At 44.8% G+C, this 17,760-nt stretch overlaps 1 protein-coding gene across 5 annotated transcripts in view; it reads left to right on the forward strand.

Moving 5' to 3' along the window:
• Positions 1 to 1,655: 1,655 nt before the first annotated feature.
• PIK3CB (phosphatidylinositol-4,5-bisphosphate 3-kinase catalytic subunit beta) overlaps positions 1,656 to 17,760 on the forward strand; it is a 107,093-nt gene continuing 90,988 nt past the window's right edge. For 4 of the 5 annotated variants that reach the window (XM_064666592.1, XM_064666600.1, XM_064666596.1 and 1 more), the window contains exon 1: positions 8,583 to 8,687. The gene's annotated coding sequence lies outside the window, so the exon portion shown is untranslated. Of the gene's footprint in view, positions 1,815 to 2,629; positions 2,729 to 8,582; positions 8,688 to 17,760 lie in introns of those variants that run through there. The other variant, XM_064666594.1, reaches the window with a different exon arrangement.

Below are 17,760 nucleotides of genomic sequence, written 5' to 3' on the forward strand. Positions count from 1 at the left end.
GGATAAATCCATTAGAAAGGCAATAGTATAACATTAAAATGCCAACACCATGAAGTCTTTGTTGGTTTAAAATTCCTTTGCTGTTCTGCCACTTTCTTTGTTTCTTTATGCTACTGTTTTTTCTTGTAACTGAAAACATCAGATGACCACGAGGGATGAATCTGCAGCAGTGCTGCCTCCCAGGATGTGTAGCTGCAGCCTCTAAGCCCAGTGTTGTGCAGCAGTAGGGATCCACGTGGCCGATTGTTTTGCAGACACAGTGGTGGCATATTTATGTATTTCTGAACTTGTTTTTCAGGATCCCTGGCTGCCTGTGTATCATGGAGCTTGCTGCTTAACAACAGAAATAAAGCACTTGTCAGGCAGAAGCAATTGTGTCAGTGCAAAATGGAATTCGCAAGACTAAAGTTTACACGAGGTAACAACAAAATCTACTGTTCCATTCTATTGGGCAACAAAGGTAATTTGTTATGCAACATAATGAGGACTTGTGTGTGATAGCGGAGGCTCTTGGTTACAGGGCATTGACATCAACAAGCCCATGCAGCTCATAGATATAAGAGAATTGCTATATGTAGCACTGAATTCAAAAGCTTTCTTGTTATTATGGGAGGAGTGGTTTCCAACTTAAAAATTGCAGAGTAAACAAAACCCTGAGACCAGTCCTGCAGTCCTTTATGGTCTGGGTAGGACCTTCCTCATTTCTTTTTGGGTTGGTCTGTGCCTCAGACTTGATAGTCAGCCTGGGGGCCACAAGGTCAGGGTCACAAGTGTCATGCATTTCATGTGGTTCTGACACATTTGGCAAGTCTCCTGCCAGCCCACATAATGGCCAGGGAAGAGGGAGTGGAGGGGGAGAAGTCAGATAGTCATAATGCCATTCACTGCTGGCCAGAAGTCCATGATGTCTGATCCCACATATTCCACTGCTGCTGTTAGCACATCCACTCCTAGAAGCCAGTTATCCTTCCTGCAGGACAGCAATGGTCATTCACCTGTTTTGCAGATACACTGCAGCACGTGGGCTGTGTACAGAGCTGGGAATGGAGCTGTGGCCTACAAAGCAGTGAGATGCATCTTCTTTGCCCTATCATCTTTCAAAAGAAATCTACAGGCTGGTATGATGGGGCCTCTTGTTTATGATGACTTAGGCTGCTCACTGCCTCCAGAGCTGGTGCTAGACTCAAAGATCCTGTTTGCTGGCATTCCACTGCTGTCTACAACTGCTTCTGTAACACCCTGTCCCATATGTGTTCTCCTGGCCCACACTGAATTTTTCCCTTGCCATTCAGTTGAAAGAGAGAGTCTGGGAGCAGTCTCTTCCTGAGAGCTGTGAGGGAGAGAGTGGGCTCAAGCTTCACTGATAAATTAATACAGGAGAAATAAGAAATTAAGACTGTGCCACATGGCCTGTAGAGTAGAGGACTAAGCTCAAATTGTATTGGTAACTTTGTCCTGGCAATCTGTGGGGTTGGTTCTATTTCTGTAGCATGCATATAACGTTGTACCTCATGGATGATATTCTGGAGCTGTCATAATCAAGCAAACAGTTTAATTCCACAAGTGCTGTGTTAATTTGGAAATAATGCTTGCTTTTTTCCTCAAACCACAGTCAAGACTGGTTGGCCAGACCACGTTAGGGAAAGCTGCTCCTGCAGAGAAGTCAAAGACCCCCATCCCCTGGTGTACTGTGCCAGTGGCAGGATGCTGGAGTTCTGACTGTGACAGTGACTCAAAAAGGGCCTGGCCTGTTTACTGCTACCCAGACAGGAGCCCAGCTTCTTAGGACAGTTAGGACAGCAGTACAAATAAAGGTAAGACACTGAGTTAACCACTATCTTGGCCAAGCTACTTTACCTCTCAGTGACTTGGGTTATATGGGACAGTCATCACTATAAACTCTGGTGCTTGAAGTTTAACCAAACAGACTGAAACATCTAAAGGAAAGGAGTGAAACAAGCTCTGCTTTAGTGGTTTATGGTGGAATGTCGGGTATGACACGCGGCCCAAGGTATTCAAACCAGGATGTGAGTGAGAAAACTTTTGCTTGTGGTTCCAGACAGGTACTGTACTCTGTTTCCAGAGATGCCAGGCACCTGCCATTCAGCAGTGGCTTCCTCACATTCTAAGGCAGGTGGGTTTCTCTGGGCCTATTTTCTTGTGGTTTTTTTTTTTTTTCCACAGCCTCTTGAACAATATGGATCTAGTCCTGACTGAGATATTTTAGGAGCCACTATGACAGAAATATTTCATGATTATACCAGTTACTTTAATTGAAGATATGTTAATTTAATTACCAACCAAAGTAATTAAATTAAGCCTAACCAAATTAATATTGCATCGTAAGAAGCACTAAGATTCCATACTGTGAGGATAAGAAGCAAACAAACCAACCCTGTCTTTCATGCAGGAGATGCTATCTGGCATTTGCATAGATATTGTGTATGTAATTAAAGCCATCCTTAATGTGTCATACTGTTATTGCAGCCCTTGCTATTTTGTAGCAGTTGCTAGATCTTACAATGAATGACTACAAAAATATCCCAGGGACTCTAGAAAGCATTACAGTGACTTTGCAGACAGCAATTCTCTTAAAGTAAACCCCACAAGCATCCTTGCTTTTTCACAGGGAAACATCTTGTTAGCATCTGTCAGGACGAATGCCATTTTGCCTCAAGAAAATGCTGAGCCTGGCAGAGTCTGGGCACTGCGCACTGAGAGCTCACAGGTGAGTTGTCTGGCGCTTTCTGCAGTGCAAGTGCAGGGTGTTTTCAGACTCTCAGCGCTGTTTGGCAGAGCCTCGGGTCGTCCAGAGGTGAGCTGCCACGCTAGACAGCCCTGGGTGAGCCGCCCTCCCGGAGGGGCCGCGCTTGGCTGGGCGCGGAATTGTGCAGCGATCCCGTGTCAGACGTGCCGCAGGGGTGTCTTTCCGCCTGAATGCGGCCACTTGCAAATGTTTTGCTGTTTCGTCCCTCTGCAGCCCTGCTTTTGGGACCATTTCAAGGTCAAGGCTGTTAACAGGGCTGCGAGTGCAACGCTTCCTCTCAGACTGCAGGGTCCGTGGCACCGGGGTGATTATTTATGATACTCTTATGCAGTACCCAGTGCACTGAAATGTTGTTTTCCTCTGCGCTTGCTCCTCCTGCCTGGGACCTGCACAGTTCATGTGACTTCTATGCATCTGTCAGCCCTGCTGCCTGTCCCCTAGGGTCCCCAAGTGGGCAGCTGGGCTGCTCTAGCCTTTGGGGCTCTACCCCTGGTACTGTTCACAGGGAGCAGCTGGAGTGATTGATGACGGGGATTGAAGATAGTTTCTGGTTCTGGTTCTTCCTTCAGCATAGGCAGCAAGAAAGCATCCACCTTCCAGCAGTGCTGAAACACTTTTGGCAACTTTACCCATCTCTGAGGTCTCTCTGTCAGCACCTCTTTCTACCTCATTTATACCTTGATCTCCTGCCCCTGTAGTACAGGAAGCCCCACTACTTTCTCAGGCCCTTGCCCTGTTCTGTGGAGTTTTGTATTCCCCTTCCAACACTGCTGGAGTCAGGTACAGCAAGATGAGGGAACAGCTCAGTAAAATGTTTAGCTGAATAAAGTATCACACACAGAAACTTGCACTGTTTCCATCAGCAGCTTACCAAAATAAGAATGAGTATAATTGTTCAAAAACCAAGTTAAGATGGATTTTCACATGTGAATATCTGGACTGAGATTTGGTTAGCAGCAGATGATGTGTGGAGCTGTGTGTTTTAGGCCTCTAGTTTACTGCCTTCAAGGTGCTGTGTTAGTGTCAGGCTCATCTGGGTCAGGATCATGGAATTTGCTCCTTGGCAGGAAGCCTGCCCTCTGATTGCCCCCTGTGTGGATGGTTTTTCACAAATGGTGTATCTGTAATGTGTTGTGCCCAAACTGCACGTAGAAAAGCCTTCTCAAAAGTCAGGAATTTTGTCCATGGTAAGATTTGACTGTAACAATTAAAACCCCCCACAATTAATAGATATTCCTTTAATCTACTTGCAGCAGGTGCTGCCACAAGTGAATGTCAGAGACAGGATGGGTGGGGCTGTCAAGGTGACCAACCAACTTCAGTTGACCAACTGGTAGTTTTAGGTAATCTAAACTGAGGTTCAAAGCAGGTGTGTTAGAGGTATTTGCTGAGTTCTAGGGCTCAATAAGTGCTGTGAGTAAGATGAAACTTTGAATTAAGCACTTTGAAAGTCATAACAGGTCGAGTATCTAATGAAAAATTAAAGAATGAATTAGTGGGCAGAAAAGAGTTCTCCCCAGAGCAATACCACGGTCCCTGAAAGCAGCCGGAGCCCCTGCGGGGGCAGTCACAGGCTCTCTGCTCAGCTGCCTGCATCTTCTCCAAGACTGTGGCTTGGCTTACTTTTTATTTTGTTTGTTGTCAGCACAGGCTGATTTGAATAGGGTCCAAGTGAAAACAGTTACAATCTCAGGATCTGCCTCCAGGAGAGTTTCAGCTGCATTTTCAGAAGTGGTCGCGCACATTGCTGACAGCAAACTTCTCTGCTGGTAGTCAGTCATCTTATAGCCTTGTCTTACTTTCTTACTTCTTAGTGACAGAGCAAGAAACACTCAGAAATCTGCTGTGTCCATAACAGGCAAAGATCACGTACTGAAAAGGAAATGTTGGAGAGTAATGGACTGGTTTTGTCATGCATTTCCTCACCCGGGACTTGCGACTACCAGAAGAGACTGCAGATGCAGCAGCCCTGGGGAGTGGCTCTGCCTCTCATCCTGCCACCTCCTTCCCTTTGCTCAGCCTGGGTCAGCTCATGATTTACTCCTGATTTACAGGGCTACTCACTACCTGGGGATCGCTGCTGTGCTGCTGCTCTATGTGAACAGGCAGTTCTTGGCTGCTTCTCCTCTTCCCACAGTGAAAGCAAAATGCTGAGCTCCCCTACTCCTACAGTTACCCCGTGCCAGGGCAGGGAGAGCTCTTGGTGGTATTGCCAGGCACTAGTCTTAACACATCTTCTGCTCTGTGTGTGTATGTGAGGGGATATTGGCTGTTTTGGGGTTTTCTTGTAAGATTCCAGATCTTTAAAGTTAAGCTAAGAAAAGAAAATGTCAACTGTAAAAAAAACAAGACCCCCACATATAGTCCTTATAAAAAAGTAAACAATTTAAATTAGTAATATATAATAAAATACAATATTTGCCCTAATGGTTGCAAATTAGAAATGAGATGCAGCTGTAACATAATATATCAGGCAGAAATTAACTGCTAATTAATAAGGAAAAGTCATACTTTGCATGATTTTTGAATGCTAAGTATTGCCAATATCACCTCTTTAATGACTAAATTCAAGACTATGATACTGCTCTTTCCTCCAAATAATATTATAACAGTATGTAAAATATGTTTAATACTGTTAGTTGATTAGAATTGGACAATCATAGACAAGCAAGAAATGCAGAACAGCACAAAGCCAATTCCTTGTGGACTTCACAGTAACATCAGGACATTCTCACTCCTTATCAGAAAATATGTAAATAGCTCCTGGCTCCCTTACTTGCTCAGATAGTGAGGCAAGACCTTTTCCATAAGCCTTCTTCCAGGAAACTTGTCCTCCTCAAGGTGTGTGGTGAGGAATGATAGTAAAAAGAAAGAGCATGAAGGATAAAAGGCAACACTAGATAACGACAGGAACAAAGGGATCCTGGGAAGCAGTGAGGGAGAGGCCTGGGTTGTCAGGATCTAACGAATGCTGAATACACTGATAAGGTGAGATGAAACCCTGGCCAGGAGTACGTGAGTTAGGCCAGGCAGACAAGCTGTCTGCAGGCTGAAAAATCCAACTGTGGTAGTGGACATATAAGATTTCTTCACAGCAAGGGCAAGAAAACGAGCAAGCCAGACTTGTCTCTGCTGCAGCTTAGTGATTATTGTTACCCTTTCAGGCAATGTTTAGGTGCCACAGCTGTGTTCAGTGCATGGGGAACGGCCTTGGAAAGCGTCATCTGTACAGGGATGGCTGGTGGAGGATGGAAAAAGTGAAGTATTAGCCATTCTCTGTGGAAGGAAATTGTAAATTTGTATTAAGGAGCTGGTTTAGGGACACTCATTGAAGAATCAGAGCCAGTAGTACCCTTGCTGCTCTTTCTTCTCTGAGATTTTTAAGTTGACACATCAGCTCCTTTGGCACATATGCTCATATCAGAATATCCAGAGGAAGTAGAGTCCTTTCAAAGCAAGGTTTAGCCCACAGATGCCATAAAAGCTGCTGGTAAAGTGCTGTCAAAAGTCAGTCATGGAGAGCTATACCTCAAAATCTGTAAATTGTGATGCAGATATAAACTCAAAAGCACCAGCAGCTGAGACTTACTAGTGGAAAACACTTCACAAGGTCCCGAGCAAAACTCTTTTTCCTAGTAGTTCCTTCTCAGCTGCTTATAAGGTTTTCATCACATCTGCCATTGATTTATGTAGGTGTTAGGATAGTTGCCTGGATTTAGATTATTAAACAACCACTTCTAGATACAGAGCTGAGTACCGGCTCTTCTCTGTACTGAAAGAAACCAGCTGGATATATTCTTTTTCCTTGAAGAAGGCAGTTGTTAAGGAGAAGTTACAAGTACATTGGGGAAAGAAGCAAACCACTGTGTTTTAGCCTGGATGAGTTCACTCACCCCATTTGTAGAGTGGGAAAGAAGCTTGCAGTGGTGCAGAGAGTACCACGAGTGGGCAAGGGGAGGCAGTGTCTTCCCTGTGGTGTGGGTTTATGGCAGATAAAATTTTGACTGAACTCTGACTTTTCTGTTTCTGTGGCTCCAGGTGGAAGCTCTGTGTGCAGAGTGCCCCTGAGCACTCCTCCATATGTGAGTGATGTTGCAATATGGTGATAAAACTGGTAGGCACAGAAGCTTGTTCAAGGGGAGGGGAAGCAGCACCCTGCAAGAAATGACAAGGAACTGCCAGCTGGATTTTCTTCTCTGTCAGTGATGAGGTAGAGCTTTGCTAATTCCAGGGGGAAGGAAGAGATCAGGGCACTGAGGATCTGCAAAGCAAGCCCATGAGCATAGAGAGGAGCCTGGAAAAGGAATCTCCAGGTGGAGGCTGCTTCAGCTTCCTCTGTTGTTCGTGACATTGGTTTTCCTGCCCTGCTCAGACCTTTATTTGTGACCAGCACAGCTGTAGGAGAGGGCTTGCAGATGCTGTTGTTAGTTGCAATCTATCGCCCCCACCATGCACCAAAAGAATGTCAGGCTTCAAAAATATAATGTTGCCATGTTTTTAGCTTATATTCCCACTTTGTAGGTTCAAAAATTCTCATTAAACCTTTCTGCAAGTACTAAAATTTACAAGAGACCATTAACTTGAGTTCCTCTGCTGATGAACACCATTCTTGCTGCTTATGACAGACAGTAAAACAGGAATACAAGGTTCAGTTTGCCCTGTGGGATGTTCCAGGCCTCCTGCTAGGGCATTTTTCGGATTCAGGCTTTTCTTAGAAACCGTATTTGCCTTTGGTCCAGTGATTGAGGTCACCCCTTCTGTGGGGGCTGCTTACTGTCCTTTTAGCTCTAACAGTTGCCTCGTGTCTGCTGGCAAAGGCCTTGGCCTTCCCTCAAAATACAACTTGCAATCCTCAGTGCCTTACCACCTGACACAGTGTCAAATGTGATAACTGAATTTGCACATCTGTGACCACTACACCTGAAGTTACAGGTTTTGACTTATTAAAACACCATCTCCCACGTGGTGGCCCAAACCCTGGTGAAGGTTGGCACAAGGTCCTACTGAAGCACAGAGGACAGCGAAGGTGTTTCGATGGCCAGATGTTGGCAGTGTGTCCATGTCAACTGTGGGCAGCTGTTTTCTGCTTTGCATTAGTGCTGTGCTGGCTCAGGCAAGGCAGAGTATCCCCTGGTCTTGCAGGGGATGCTGTGTGTCAGCCTGAGGAGCTGGCGAAGAGCTTCTCCGAGAGTTTCTGTGGTAGATGGAAGCCTGTGGCCTGTGTGATGTTTGTGAGGAAGGCAGGCACCATGGGTGGCTAAGTGGTTGGAGACACCACTATGAGAGCTGCCTGGGAGGAGAAGAAGGGAGATGTCAAGGATGCAGTGCCCTCAGCTGGCTGGGGTAGACCTGGGCCTTACATACACGCACTGGTGCAACGCATTAACCTGGTACTTTCCAGCCAGATCCTCTAGGAGAATTACAGACTGGCATGAAACGAACCAGGAGGTTTTATTGCACTAATCACCTTTCCTGAGAGGAGATAAAAGGGGAGAGAACAAGGAACAGCTGCGTGGCATTTAGCATGACTCAGTATTTCACTGTCAGGTGCAAGTCATGGCTGAAAAGATCACGCTTGTGAAGTGAGGAGATTGGCTGCTCTTCTGCTCGGGGCAAAGGTACGGTGTGGTTCTGGGGCAGTGCCGGGCTCTGCGTGGCAGTGGCAGGCTGTCCGTGTGTGGGCAGCGCTGCTTCGGGAAGTGCTAATGCCTGGGAAAAAAGAGGAGTTGTCCCGGAGCCAGCGAGGGGAGTAGGGCGCGGGAGCCCCGCTGTAGCCCGGGACATGCAGCGCCACATCCCCCATGTCGGTGTGCCTGTGCCTCGCTCGGGGCCGCGCCGGGGCAGAGCAGGAGGAAGAGGCGGTGGCCGGGGCGGTGCCGGGGACGCGCTGTCGGTGCGAGGCTGCGGGAGGCACGGCCGGGTAGGACCGCGGGGCGCGTCTCTGCTTTGCTTCATTTCTGACCTCCCACGACCCCTCCCCAGGACCGAGAGCCCCGGAGCGGGCCAGGAACCCGCGGCTGAGCGCCCTTCGGTCCGGGGGAGGGCAGAGCCCGGTCCTCTGCCGCGGGATAGCCAGCTCCTCCTGCTCCGGCCCGCTGACAGCCGGCTCCTGGCTGCGGGGACTCTGGCGTGGTCCCCTCCCTCTCGCTGGTGGGGCTTTTCATGCTGGGAGAAGCTTCTCTGTCCCACTGCAGTGGCGGCTGGTTGAGCGGCTTCCCAATCCCAAGTGAAAACCGCCCCCCCCCCCCCCCGGGTGCTTCTGGGGTCTCTTCCCCTTTTCGGGTGGGAGGAGATGAGAAGAGGGGTTTGGAATGGAAAATATCAGATGCGGCTGCATAAAAAAGAAACCGGGGGGGGGGGGGGAGAAGCAGAAGAAAAAAAGAAAATAGAATCAAAACCGATAAAATCAAACCCACCAAGGAAATGTGACTACTAATTTATTGGCTACTTTACCAGAAAGCAATGGGAACAGGGCCTCCAGTTGGGAAACTTTCACACCCCAGCAAGGTCTGGCAGCTGCCGGCAGTGGGGAAGTGGGTTGGCAGCATGTCTGAGGCTGACGCCTCCCGCCTGCCAGCATGTGTCAGACCGTTTAGGGTGTTAGTGGCAAGGATTCACCAATTAAACAACATTTCATCTCTTTTTTTTCCTTAAATGTTTTCCACGTGTGCTGTTCTTAAGAATAACCTCAAATTTTTCAAATGATGTAAAGCGTTTATGTTGTCTGTTTTCTGTAGCAAGGTGCTTTCCTTAGCTGTGATTCATCACCTTGTTTTTCTTTACCAATTAAGCCACTCATGTGGAGCTCTGAGACAATCAGTGCCTCATCTTATGAGCTGGTCTCAGAATTATCAGCAGGTTTGTCCCTCGGATTGAGTTCTTGGTAGACTGGAGATGTTTTCAGTTTCAGGCTATTGTATTTTCCTGGCAATTGTAACACAAGGGAGGTCAATGATCTTTTAAAGCATGAGGGGACTGATAAGAGTAGAGCCTTGATTGCATATGCAGACGTGCTCTTGGGTTTGCTCCTCAGAGACATCCCATGCCGTAGGAGAGCTCAGACAGCTGCTGAGGCACCAGGGGCTATCCACTGCCCTGGCACCAGAGTCTGTACTAAATGCTGAAACACAATGTTCCAGTAATAGTTTTTGTACATTAAACACAAGGATCAGTGAGTTAATCTTTGATGTTGTCAGGGCAATGCACATCATTCCCTGGTGAGCTCAGTCCCTTTGAGCAATGAGTGGACAGATACTGGAGCTGAGATGCTTGAGGAGGGGAAGAAATAGAGGAGGAACAGCAAACTACTTGCAATTCCCAAGCATGGGAAGAGTCTGGAAGCACTGGGCTATAGCTTCTATTCTGGAAGCCTCCTGTGTTCTGCTGTAAGTGACTCCATCTTTACCAGTGGCAGCTTCAGGGGTGCCCAGAAATAGTGCAGAACAGGCCTGATCATCAAATATACTATTTTGCAGAAAAACTGAGAGTGAAACATATAACTTTTGCCAACACTTGCAGTAGACTTTCTACAGTTTTGAATACTTTTGATTGACAGCTTTGACTCAACTGCAGCCTGGCTTCCCTGGCTGGGCTCCCTGGTTGTGTCGTCACCTTCCTTCTGGGTGATCTCACACCTCGTGGGAAGTGTGCTCTGGCAACTGAACCACAGCTCCAGTGAGGCACCACTTCAAAACCAAGTGTTTGTTGAAAAACAAAAGATAGTAGTAGATCTCTGTGTTTTTAGAAATGAAATACTAAACAGAGTGAGGCTTTTCGTGGAAAGGTTTGTTGTTTTTTATTCTCCCCCTGGAGAAAGCCATGATTTTCAGTAGAAACACATCATGGAGTTTTTTGAGCAGCCTCAGGCAGCAGTTACTAAGATCCAATATTAATGGAGGGATAAGAAATGAATGCAGTTGATCTTGTCCATTTCTTGCTTTGACAGCATCTGTGAGTGAAACCCTGACTGTCATGTCATCCCAGTGTGGCACTTTCTTCCCCAAGAGTAGGTGGCCTGTATAAATCTTTAAGTTCTTCCCAAAAGCCTGCATGGTGTATGTGGTGATAGTAGTCCCTTTCATTTCTTGGTGGATTTGTACTGTTTGTACACTAGTTACCCAGTTCCTAGGCTGACAGAACAGTGAGTAGCCAGGTTTATTCACTTACTTTCAAGGCCAGGTTTTTAGGACCTGGCAGTTCTACTGGGATGCTGTGTGCTACACCAAGTGCTGTTTACAGGGAAAATGTCACGAGCAGGTTCTAAACTTGATAACCATGAATGCCCAGTTTTGAATAGTGGATTTTTTTCCACCCTGTGCAGTGTTGCTCTAACTTGGTGATGAAGTTTAGCCAAATATTTCTGGCCTGTCTTGCAGGAATCACATTTAAGTCTGTCAAACATTGTGGCTGGGAACCTTCCTCTGAAACATCTGGGTATGAACAGTGCTGGAAACAGGATCCTTGCAGAAATAAACCTTGTCTCTGAACCATTGTGGTTTTTCTAATGAGATCAGTTTGCCACCTGCATCTCTCAGGGGTGTGACTTTATTTTAGAGATATTGTAAGTGTATAAACAACCCTCTGACCTTCCTCCTTTCCATGTATTTCTTTATGCTCCATTTCCTTCTCTTCCTCCCCATCCTCTCTCACAGTCCTGTGTCCTTGCAGACATTCCTTGTTGCTAGCTTGAGACATGTTGCCAGCTGGACATTGTTTCACAGCTCCTTCAGACAAGAGGAGGAAAAAAAGAGCCTGCTTGGTGAGATGGATAACCTCACCAAGGTTTAATGAGGATTTAATGAGCACCTCTTTAATAGCAAAACCAGCCAAGCTTTGATAGTACCTGGGTTCTCACCCCCTGACTCCTGAGTGTTTGCTCAGCAGAGCTCAGTAGTGGAACCCTCGAGTGTATACATTGAATCAGCTTCTCCATTTCATGAGCAGAATGGACTTCAGTAGACAATTGTGAACACTAAGACCAGAACTCCCCAGTGAGACTGTGACCCAGGGACTTGGTGGTCCTTGACAGAGTAATGCTGTGACAGATTTATTACTACTTTTCATTTACGTTTCTCAGATACAAGGAATTCACGTTGGAGGCCTGAGTATTTGGGATAGTATTTTTTATTTACTGTAATCAGTCAAAACAACGTTGGCACTGAAACTTCTGTGGGAAGGTTGTTTGTCTACTTGGCATAACAAGAAGGATTATTAACATAACCAGTCTTGCAGGTGATGATAAATTCAACAGGCATTACTTCTACTTTTTTAAGCGGTTGGTTTTCATTATTATTAATTTTTCACATAGATGCCTTATTCCAGCTGACGTAAATTCCTTTCAGAGCAGACCTAAACCTTGTAATTTGCCAGGAAGTTAAGACAGCTTTTTATTTAAAATACGGTTTCCCCCCCTCAATGTAGCAACCAAAACTAGTGCTTTTCTTTTATCTTGTAGAAAGCAAAACATCATGACATTATCTCAATTGTGCAAAGTTACCTTACATTAAGTTCTGTGTCTTACCAATCCATCTTAAGAGAAAGAACATGTTTGTTAAATCACAGGATCATTTTTGTCTTCTCCTTCAATTAATCACCTCCCCCCACCAACAGGCCAGGACATAAATAGTTTTCAACTGTTCTTATATATTTACCCTCAGTATTGGATGTAGCACCCTGAATCACAGAGGTCAGACTGAGAATGGATGTAATACTCCTGAAGGGCATATGTGCCTTTCAGACCAACTTGTTCTTCTGATCTACTTACACCTCCTTTGTGGAGTTACTCATAGTTCTGACATAGTGTTGTCAGCTTACTTGTAAGCATTAAATTGCTTTTGTGGCTTTGGTGGGCATCTGTCCTGGTGAATATATATTAGTTTCTTGCTGCAACTAGTATCCAGGTCGAAATGAAAGACCAGCTAAGTAATCTTACTCATTTTACTGCCTCCATTGCATGTATACAGATTGTTTCCAAGCATGCCTTTGCTGTGCAGTACACCTGTATTGACTACAACAGTGTCCTGTGGGTTCAATGGCTTTTGGAAATGGAGCAATAAAACATAAATTCATGAGAAAGTAGCGTAACAAGCTATTTATTATACTGACTGAAATGTATGTGTGAGAAAAGTTACCCTTCTAATAGTGTAAATAGAGAGCTACTTGTTTGTATATGTAGGAAAGAAAAAAAAATGCTGTGCCCCCTCAGTGTTATTTTTACTAATAGTAAATATGTTTATCTTTGCCCTCTGTGAGCAAGTGTGGTGAGGGTATATCTGATGTTAAAGGAAATTAATCTGGTTTTGGTTTAGTTACCCACTTGTTTTGAGGCATCTGATGAGTAAGGACCACTTCATATGGTTATTTTATAATGAGAGCACTGCTCTTCTGGTGCAAACATACCTTGTAGTATCATACCCTTACAGGTCTTTTATTGGTGACTTACTGAACTTTCCCTAGTCTAAAAAAAGCTTTGGTGCTGCTCTTTGTATTAGTTGTTTTCATTTGAGACACAATTTTTTGTTCAGTTCCACTGAAATCTGCCCTGCGTCGTTCTTTTGGTACAGGTTGCTTTGTGGTGCTTGATGTCATACAGTCATAGAATCACAGAATAGTTTGGGTTGGAAGGGACCTTATAGATCATCTAGTTGCACCTTCCTGCCATTGGCAGGGATACCTTCCACATAAAATAAGCTGGCTTGGAAAATACTGTTTGTCCTAAGCTAAACTTAAGCACAGCCTTAGTGGTCAGACCAGAGAGTGCAGGGCATACCCTACAAACAGTGATGGGACATGTGTCATCTCTACATGTCCCTAAGTCTTTTGGCTTCCAATTAGACAGACAGAAATGTGTAGCAATGTAAATAATTGCTTATATCCCTCTTCTCTAGATGCCTCCACAACTAAAATGCTGCAGACAAGTAAATATTAAAAAGGAATGTCTATTTCTTGTTTTGACTTTTAACTCGAATAACATTTCAATGGCAAAGAAATTTCTATCCTGACATCTGTCTTTTGTGATGTGGTCCAGTGAGTAACAGTGTAAACTGTATTTAAACATACCAATTACAGAGAACAAAGGGATGGCTGAGAGAAGTTGGTCCTGTCTGTTTACATTACAGGGCTCCTTCAGGAGTGCAGGTGGCATCAGAAGGCAGCAAAGTGTCCTCTCAACTTTGCTTCCTAAAATATGAATTCAGATGAATTTCCTTTGCCCTATAAGTAAGCTCTGGGTAATGGCAGCTTCCTCAGCAGGGTTCAAACCACCCTTAACACTGTAGGGAACTTGCTTATGAATGACCTAGTGACTTCTCTAGTTCTCCTTTCAGTATTTTTACTTGCTTTTTTTTTTTTCTGATTTTTCAGCTGCATGTTTTACTTACAGTATCCCCACTCTGGTTTTGGTGGCTGAGACGGGAACCCGGAAATCCCATTTTTTGTGTTCCCCAGCTGCACGTCCAGTGCATTATCCACCTGCCTTGTCAGGGATTTCCTGTTTTAGAAGATGAATTAGAGTTGAGCAACTCTGAGTTCCTCTAAGAGAAATGATTTTCCTTTCCTGTATGGCAAGGGAGATTGCAGTCTTCTGAGGCTGTAAACTTCTTTAGACCCACCAATATAGCAGTTGATACCATTTAGAGCCACTGTCTGGTTTCAGTTCTCTTACACCGATGTACATCTGAGTAGCTGCTGTTGCTCCCTTTACCTCTTTTAGAGGTGGTTGTCCTTGTAGGCAGAGTTTTTCATCCAGCTAGAAGTTTGCCTCTTGCTGTCATTCTCTCTTCTTTCCAAGTCAAAAGGCACTGTCTGTATTTTACCACATCTCCAAAAATGACTGCCCTGGTTGACTTCAAAACCTTAACTCAGCAAACACACACAAGTGGTTTCCAACACAGCTGCCCAGTTTGAATGGCCCTAAGGATTCCTGTGGAAACAATGTTCACCTGTTTTCTGTCTTTTTTTGTCTTTTTTTTCCTCCTTTTTTTCTTCCCCCCCCTCCCCATTCAGCTGGTCAAAGGGCTAGCACATCTGCCTCACCCACTTAGCTTGTCCTGGTCTAATTCCAACAGTCAGAGGTTGAGGAAATGGCCTTTTTCCAGTGAATTTTGCTTTGGCAATTTTTCTCATTCATGTCTACCTCAACAAATTGCTTATTTCTTCCCTTGTACTTGCCTTAGTACCATTTTGTTTGGGTATTGGGTGTTTGTCCTCGGCCCCTGGAGATGGTGCCAGAGCCACAATGCCATTGGCCTGGTGGTGCTAGTGCCTGAGGGAGCTGGCAGAGACTGTGTTCCTGTAGGATTGTCTGCCTTTCTGGTGCTCTGCAGGTCTGTGAGACCACTCTGGAGTAACAGAAGCACACACATGGCACGTTCTTATTTTTGTCACCTCAGAAGTACAAGCAAATCTAAGCCCCATCACTGCATGTTTTGTTACCACAGTTATTTTGAGGCAGTTACGGGGAGGCACAGGCAGGTTGGTTGAGATAAAATAACAGAGCCATAACCTGCAGCCAGGCTGAGTTCACGTGTGCCCTGAGAAGGCAGACCCATCCCTAGAGGCTTCTAGCATAGTTGTGTAGTTATGGTTTCTGTGTAATTCCTAGAACTAATAAAAATAAAGTATAAGCTGCATCTGTTACTGGCTTCTGTCAGTGTAGTTTGATCTCTTTGCTTTAAACTGGGAGCACTCAGGACAGATAGCTCCATAATGTTAAGTAATCTTGGTCTTTGCTGTTTGTTTTTGGTTTTTTTCTCATTGTGCTTTTTATTAATGACTTGTTCAGGGAAGGCAAGATGGGAAGTTCATAGATGGGAACTGCCTGATTTCCAAAGTTCCAGAACTTGATGTATTGCATCTCTGAACCCAACTTGTGACTACAAGTGAACGTGAAGTCAAGAAGTAGGATGAGTGGAGTGACAAGGGACAAGAAGGGATAAGGGGGAAGAAAAACAAAGGGGACAGTGTATCCTCCAAAATGAATAGGAAAACATGGTGAGACAAGGAGTTCACGAGGGACACTGAGGTCTCTAATCTTGTTTCTAATTTAGGCCCAAGCTATAAAAACGTATGTATTCATATATCTCTCATATGACTTGCTTTGAAGGCTGGTAGGATTCTCCATGAATAAAACTCTTTGTTCCTTTCACTGACCTGTCATACTCAGTCTTTTAAAATAGTTACAATTTAGCAGCAACTGTAAGAAGATATTTGAGCTGATCTCCTGATTCCGCCCTGGCATCCGGAACCAGCGCACCAGTGAGTGGTTAATGAAAGCTGTGAGAAACAAGCAGTTTGTTCTGTGTGTGCCATGGCTACATAACCTACTGGAGGTGGCAGGGCAGCAGAATGAGATGTTGTCTCATTATAGTTTCAACAAATCTCATCAAGCCCAGATGTAGCATTGTTGATTTGAGACTAAGAAAGAACGTAATTCTTAATAAACTCTTGGGAGATACTATTCAGGAGATTTCATTTTTCTCTCCCTCCTGTTTTATGTCTAGGTGGAATTTTGGCCGAAAACCAAACTTTTGCAGGTTTTTTCTCCAGTGTATACTTAATTTGTCTCATGCAATTTTAAGGAATTAGACTAAAACACGTCATCTTAGCTAGAGAACATTTTTTTAATCTGATATAACAAAAATAATTTGATAATGATTTCATAATTCAGTGACAAAAATTAGAAAAATAACTTGACAAATGACAGGCTGCTGCCAAATACCTTTGTAAAGGTCGCGCTCAGTCAGCCAGTTTGGAGAAAAAATGTGGAAAAAAATTGAGTTAAGCTAGTTCTTTAATAGATTACCTCTTAATATCATTACAATGTACATCAGATAGGAAAAAAAATGAAAGGAAAAAGATGAATTTGAAACCTTGGAAAATCATAGTCAACTAGATGGAAAGACCATAAGCTGATGGGAGGAACTGGAAAAGGGCAAAATGTACAGAACTTGACTTATGCTGAGGCCAGACTGGCTTGGAAGGAGGGTTGGAGTCAGCAGGATTGTTTGTGTGTAAGGTTACACGTGAGGGTACATGGAATCAGACACTGCAGACCTAGAGTGCAAAACACACTGATTTTCTGTGCATTAAAATGGCAGATTGCTAATTAAGATACTCAGTATCTGTCAAAGAACTTGAAGCAGCCACAGTAATGCGGGTCTGGCAGTAAACTTGCCATACAGGCATTTGTTTGTAGCCTTCTGCCTCCAGTAGCCTCAGTGGAACCCTGATGGGCTTGAGTGCCATCATTTGGTGAGTGCAAAGCTCTTGGCTGAGGTGCAGGTCCAGGTGTTTGCTGCTGAGTGACCCGGTCACCTGTATCAGCTGGAAGAGCATATTCCCATCACTGTGAAATGCAGGTGAAGGAGGGAACTCATTTTTAGTGTAGAGACAGAGAGGAGCAATGTTCAGACAGCTGAGGCTTCTGTGGGCAATGCACAGGTGCACTAAAGAGATGTGCTCGAAGGCTGAGGGGTGTGTTTTAGTCAGCGTTCGCCCAGAAGGATTTATTTAAAAATTCCTTGGTTCAGACAAGACGTGCAGCATGGAGCACAGGATTGTCCTTTTAAACTACACTACAGAAGCACTTTTCAGGTGTATCTTAGCAGGGCATGGGATAAGTGTTACACCACTGCAGTGATCCGCGTGCTGGAAGTGGCAGCGCTGGCAGGGGCAGCCCCCGGAGGAGCTGTAACTGCGGCAGTGAGACACACAAAGCTGCTTTTGTTGAGTCTCCCTGCATTATTATTCTAATTCAGGGTTTACACAGTGCAACAGCCCCACTTCTATCAGATACTAATTAGTGTCCGTTTGCATTTTTCCATCTTTTGAGGGAGGTTATCACCTGATCTTTAACAACTTGAAATAATCAGTTTTTTTAATAGAGTTCATATGGCCAAGCCACTATAGAACTTTACATCTGTTCCCCCAGCTATTGTCAAGAGGGAAGGAGAGAAAACAACAAAACAAAATCATGCTCAGCTTTTCAAACTATG

This window comes from Pseudopipra pipra, chromosome 10, assembly GCF_036250125.1.
Source record: "Pseudopipra pipra isolate bDixPip1 chromosome 10, bDixPip1.hap1, whole genome shotgun sequence".
Taxonomy (NCBI): domain Eukaryota; kingdom Metazoa; phylum Chordata; class Aves; order Passeriformes; family Pipridae; genus Pseudopipra; species Pseudopipra pipra.